The 6,720-nt window shown below is 40.7% G+C and overlaps 1 pseudogene; it reads left to right on the plus strand.

Annotated features, from left to right (window-relative positions):
• Positions 1 to 2,770: 2,770 nt before the first annotated feature.
• LOC136120166 (ADP-ribosylation factor-like protein 16 pseudogene) lies at positions 2,771 to 3,882 on the plus strand (annotated as a pseudogene).
• The last annotated feature ends 2,838 nt before the right edge of the window (positions 3,883 to 6,720 follow it).

The raw sequence follows: 6,720 nt of genomic DNA on the forward strand, positions 1-6,720 counted from the left end.
ATAAGTCAGAGAAAGACAAACACTGTAGGTTTTCACTTATGTGAAATCTACAAAACAAAACAAACATACATAAAACAGAAATAAAGTTTTAAATACAGAGGATAAACAGGTGCTTGCCAGAGGAGAGGGGGTTAGGGGGAGAAAAGCAATAGCTAAGGGAGACTGAGGATTATTTTCCAGTTGCAAAATAAATGAATCATGGGGATGAAATATGCAGTATGGGGAATATAGTCAACAACTGAGTAATGTTTTTGTATGGTAAAATTCGTAACTAGAATTATTGTGGTGATCATTCTGAAATCTACAGAAAAAATTCACTATGTTGTGTAACAGGAATTAACATAGTGTTGTAGGGTCAATTACACTCCAAAACCAAAAAACAAATAAACTCATAGGAAAAGAGATCAGATATGTGATTACTAGAGGCAGGGCAGTGGGGACTGAAGGAAGGCAGTCAAAGGTACCACAAACTTCCAGTTGTAAGTAAATCCTAGGGTGTAATGTACAACGTGATAAACATAGTGAGCACTGATGTATGTTACGTTTGAAAGTTGTTAGGAGAGTAGATCCCAAGAGCTCTCATCACACACAATTTTTTTTCTGTTTCTTCAATTTTGTATCTACGTGAGATGATTGATGTCCACTAAACTGATTGTGACGATCATTTCATGATTTATGTAAGTCAAATTATGCTGTAAACCTGAAACTTACACAGTGCTGTATGTCAATTATATCTCCATAAAACTGGAAGAGAAAAAGCGAATTGCAACTTTTCACACTGACCATGTGAAGGCACACAATTTAATTTACTTGAAATAAATTATATCATAAAAAATACATTTTGGACAAATTTTCAAATGACAGATGATGTTGGTTTAGTGACAATATGTACAAAAATGTAGGTTGAAATTTAACGTGTTTTAGCAATCAAAAATAGACAAAATTTGCTTTCATAACTGTTACGAAATCAACTGAGAATTTTTTTTAATTTTGGAAGTTTATATTTATGTTTTGTATTTAAAATACCATATCAGAGAGAAGGTTTTAAAGTGCTATGGCGAGCATTTCTTTACATATAGCCCATTTTGATATGGCTAGTCTTTATTCCCAAATTGGATATAACAATAATATATTTTGCTTTAAAAATGTCTTTTGGGGCTTCCCTGGTGGCGCAGTGGTTGAGAGTCCGCCTGCCGATGCAGGGGACGCGGGTTCGTGCCCCGGTCTGGGAAGAGCCCACATGCCGCGGAGCGGCTGGGCCCGTGAGCCATGGCCGCTGAGCCTGTGCTCCGCAACGGGAGAGGCCACCACAAGTGAGAGGCCCGCGTACCGCAAAAAAAAAAAAAAGTGTTTTGGAAGTTGTAAAGCCATCTTCATATTCTACAAAAGGTTTATTCTAACTTACAGATAAGGCAAAGATCACTGATGCAAATGTATGGAATTGGTATTACCTTTAAGTCTGTCCTTAACTTTTATGTTCCAAGATCAAAGTTCTTGAGCTTTTTGTCTTTCAGCAATGGTCAGTTGTAAGTCTAAACTAATGTCAATTAGTGTCAATGAATAAAGGGCACTGAAAGCTGTACAACTGTAAATGGAAGCAGAGGTGTTTAGCTGAGTCCTGGTTATACACATCAGAGTTCTCCTGATACCTTATCCCAGCCATTTAGGAGACTCCCGGAGGTTCTCCTGCTGTCATGTTGTAAAGGGAAAAAATATTAAAATATTATTTAAGATTGGATTAAGATGGCTGTCTGGGTGTAGATGCATCTATTCTCTTCCCTCCTCAAATACCTTGGAATGAAGAAAAAAATCTATATATTTAAAAGGAAAACTCATTAACTGAACTGTTAGAAAATAATCCTCCTAACATGCTAGGTAATCTTAAGAAGTTTCTGAAATAGAGAAATCAAACAGGATTCGAATGACAGAGACGCAAGACTGGAGGACATCATAGCCCAATACACTGCAAGGGTTGATTGGCCAGTGGCTTTGGGAATGCTCAAAATTAAAAATCCAGTCAATAAAGAGAGCAGGAGGGTTCCCAGGGGTGATGGAAAGGACCATCATTTGCGTTAGTCTTTGTAGGAGCAGTAGAACTTTCCCCTGGGCTAAAACAATGAGAATGAGCAGAGGACACAGGAGAGTAGGTACTCTAGGTAGCCAGTGACCCCAGGAAGAAATGAAGCCACAACACCCAGAGGAAGGGTCCTCAGAATACCCCAGCAAGACATGCTATGCCGGCCATGATCACCACCAGAGTCAGTGTTATAAGCAGCGGGCATTCACCAGTAGATGAACCAGCTCTCAGGTACCCACATGAAACAGGAGGCCGAATTATATCATCCTTAAAGCAGGAGGTAATGTGTGGTAGTGTCTAACATTGGTAAGCCAAGAAATAAGGCCAAAAGCCTATTACTTAAAGTTATGGTGGAAAGTACCAGAAAAACTAAGAGCCCAAACATTGAAAAGGGACATGACAGTGTTTCTGGACTGGGGGTGGGTGAGGCAAGGGGCTGTTTTTCACTCTGTAAAGTTTAATCTTTGTTTCTGTTTTTCTTCTTGTTTTACAATATGCATTATTGTAAACTAATGAATTAGTAACAATGTAATTCTAAGAATATTCATTTTCTTTGATTGGTGTGACATTTTAAAACCAACCATCATGCATGTATAAAATGAAAGAAATTCAATAAAGATATTTCCATTAACATAGCAGAACTTCTAAATACCTTGGAGAGGATATTATAAAAAAATAAGCAGGCTCGGTGTCATGGGCCTGGGGAAGACGCTGTTGGTGAAACGCTTGCAGACGATCCTTCCGTGCAGGGTAGGGGGTACGGCGATCCGGGGGGGCGGTGGTGGTGAGCAGGGCGGGGGGCACCCGGGGCGGGGTCCGCCAGTGCTTACTCCCTGGCCCCGCTCGAAGACCTTTTTTTTTTCAGCACCTTTATTGGAGTATAATTGCTTTACAATGGTGTGTTAGTTTCTGCTTTATAACAAAGTAAATCAGTTATACATATACATATATCCCCATATCCCCTCCCTCTTGCGTCTCCCTCCCTCCCACCCTCCCTATTCCACCTCTCTAGGTGGTCACAAAGCACCGAGCTGATCTCCCTGTGCTATGCGGCTGCTTCCTACTAGCTATCTGTTTTACGTTTGGTAGTATATATATGTCCATGCCACTCTCTCACTTCGTCCCAGCTTACCCTTCCCCCTCCCCGTGTCCTCAAGTCCATTCTCTACATCTGCGTCTTTATTCCTGCCCTGCCACTAGGTTCTTCAGAACTTTTTTTTTTTAGATTCCATATATATGTGTTAGCATACGGTATTTGTTTTTCTCTTTCTGACTTACTTCACTCTGTGTGACAGACTCTAGGTCCATCCACCTCACTATGGAGACCTTGACTGCCTTACACAGCTGAGCTCCCAGGATGGGAAGGGCAACCTGGGCGATCCTCCCCCGACGCGGCCCACGGTGGTTGCCAACCTAACTGGACATGGTGGCTCAGAGAAAAATCACCATCCAGGAGCTGGGGGGTGGTGCATGGGCCCCATCTGGTCCAGTTACTATGGAAACTGTCATTCTCTCCTGTTCATGGTGGATGCCTCTAACCCCACCCAGCTCTCTGCATCCTCTGCACAGCTCCTGGGTCTCCTTTTGGCAGAACAACTTGAAGAAGCATCGGTTCTGATTCTCTTCAATAAAATTGACCTGCCCTGTTACATGACCATAGAAGAGATGAAGTCGTTAATCAGGCTCCCGGACCTCATTGCTTGTGCCAAGAGGAATATCACCACATAGAAATCAGTGCTCGGAAAGGCACTGGCTTGTCAGAAGTGCTGCGCTGGCTCCAGGACATCCACAGAACTAATGGTTGACTGCAGGGTGGAGAAGCATGGCTGGCCCGCTCTGTGGCAAGAAGGCAGAAGCTAGCACTGCTTGGCCTCTGGCTATCTGTTGCTTTTATAAGGGCAGAGTAAGCCCTAGAAGATCAGGTTCTGTGCTGAGTTGCAGTGATGGAAACTGAGGCACCCAGGTTATAGAAACTCCTGACATCTGCCCTCTGGCTCCAGCGCTGGGAGAGGAGGACAGGCATGCCGGGTGGCTTGTGTCCTACATCACCCTGGGATGGTTCTAGGGGATTTGTTCCCCTCCCCCCAGGAGAGGTGCTCTCTCAGCTCTGACAGAAGCTCCAACCTGTTGAGTTTCTGATACCGTGACAGTATAAGGAAGCTTGTGGGAAAACACCTATTGCTTGGTGCATTTGTGTCCTAGGGCCTCTGTAACAAATCGCCACAAATGGTGGCTTGCAGCAGCATAAACTTACGTTCACGGTGCTGGAAGCCAGAAGTGTGGAGGCTCTGAGGGAGAATCCGTTCCCTGCTTCTAGTGGCTGCTGGTGCCGCTTGGTGTCGTTGGCTTGTGGCTCGCAGGACTTGAATCTCTGCCTCTGTCTTCACGTGGTCTTCTCTCCTCTTTTTATAAGGAGGATGTAGGGCCCACCCTAAATCCAAGGTGATCTCAAGATCCACAGTTACATGTGCAAAGATCTTTTTTCCAAAGAAGGTCACCTTTGCATGTTCCGGGGGTTACAACTTGGACATATCTTTTGGGGCCACTATTAAACCTACTGCAGTCTGGTAAGAAAAAATAAAAAAATAAGCACACCTACTCAATGAAATCTATAATACTTAAGAGCATAAAAATTAGGCTTGAAGGTACTGGGGAGAATCCACATTACTTGATGAGAATAAACAATCATAAAATATCAGATTTACCACGAGTAATCTAAAAAATTAATAAAAACTCCATGGAAGTTTTTAGAAAATAAAACTTGAAGGTGCTTCTTGATTTCATCTGATAGAGGTATACAAGAATATGTGTTTCCCCTAAAAAGTAGCAACTAAGGGAACTTGCCTTACAGAGGGAAAACATATGATCAAATTATAATAACTATGAGTCGTAGGTAAGGGCTCATAAATAGGTAAGTAGGCCAAGAGAACAAAATAAAGTCCAATAACAGGCCCAACTATGATTATTACTTCAATGATCAAAGTGGCCTTTCTCATCATTGGAGAAAAGACAGACCATTCTAGAACTTATGTTGGAACAATTGGCTATCGATTGTTCAAAAAGAAAGTTCTCCCTCACACCATATGTAAAAATATATCACGTATGGATTAAAACCTAGTTTTACAAATAAATAAAATTATAAAAGTTTTAGAAGACAGTATAAGAGAATTTATTTTTCTTTGGGTGGGAAAAGCCTTACCTAAATCCCAGGAATCAAAAAGGAAAACATGAAGCTGTGAACTCGCACGTATGTTCAGAAAAGGGATTAAGTTTGAGGTAGGAGGTGAGGAATATATACTGCATATTTTTGTATTATTTGAATCTTGTACAATCACGTTAACTTAATATATTATCTATGTTCTTTACTTTAAAAATAAAGAATCAGTGATATCTCATAACTAGCAGCTTCTCACAATTTCTCGTGTATGCCAATCTCAGTCTACCTCCGGGAGCCCTGACTAGAAACCATTGAGTTATGCCACCTAAACCCCCTCTACCAGTGGCATTAGCCCTGCTCCCTGGAGCAAGGGACAGGCAGGTGAAGGAATGCCCAGAAGCTGCTTACATTTAGCTTCAACTTGAATTTGTTTCTTACTCACATGATAGTTCACATCATTAGGGATCTGCTTACCCAAAAAGTAGTTTTGCAAGGAACTTACCTGGTTACTAGCATTATTGTACCATAGAATTTGCAAGTTGATACATTTCTATTTGGCTCCTTTTAACTCCTTTGTTTGTTTTCATGAAACTTTTCCCTACCTCCTATAAAGTTATCTTTTTACAGTTTCTAGACTCTCAATGCCCCTATATAACATTTTCACTCCTCACAGATGAACCCAACCCAATTTTACCTTCCCTAAAGGTTTCAACTTTCCCATTTTCTTGGTTCTATCTGTTTTCACAATTATATTAAAATCTTTTCTAAAAGAAGTAATGACCAATAAGGCGCAAAAACTGACACATGTCTCTCACTGATATTTACATTAAAAAATGGAATCTGTTACCCCTAATAAAACCCTATAACTTATGGGCTATATGGAAAAATCTTGTCAAGGCAGTATTTTTCTCATTTCTTTCCCCCTTTTTCTTATAATAATATTTAAACAACATTAAAAAAAAAAAGGTCAGCACCTTTCCAACGTGCATCTGAAAGACTTTTAACTCTTACTTAGATTGAGTCTTGATTGTGTGCTTAAATACTGCTATGATGACTTGAACAGAGGAAGAATGAGATTCAGCTAAGCTGCATGTACTTTTTCTTTTGTGCTTTATGAACACCCAGGTGTTTGAGAAACTGATTATTAATGAGTTTCATCATCTGGTCTAGCAATTCTTCAGCAATCCAAGATCTGTTGACAAACCTACAACTTTCAAAGTTGGGTTTTCTCCGTTTAAAATGCCTTAATCTGATATTTTACATTTAAAAGTTGCTGTTGTTCTTTGAAACTCTAAGATGAAACTGTGCCTTTTTGAGTAGTCCTATTCTATTCTTGGTCCCTGGTAGGAAGAGTTGCATCTCTAACAGCTTTCCTTTTATGGGCTTCTAAAGTAATTCTAAAATGGGCAAGTTTTCCGCATTTCATTGGTTATTAACTGCATCTAACCAATTGCAGGAGATCAACTTTCTCGGATCTCAGCCCCTC

This window comes from Phocoena phocoena, chromosome 3, assembly GCF_963924675.1.
Source record: "Phocoena phocoena chromosome 3, mPhoPho1.1, whole genome shotgun sequence".
Lineage (NCBI taxonomy): Eukaryota > Metazoa > Chordata > Mammalia > Artiodactyla > Phocoenidae > Phocoena > Phocoena phocoena.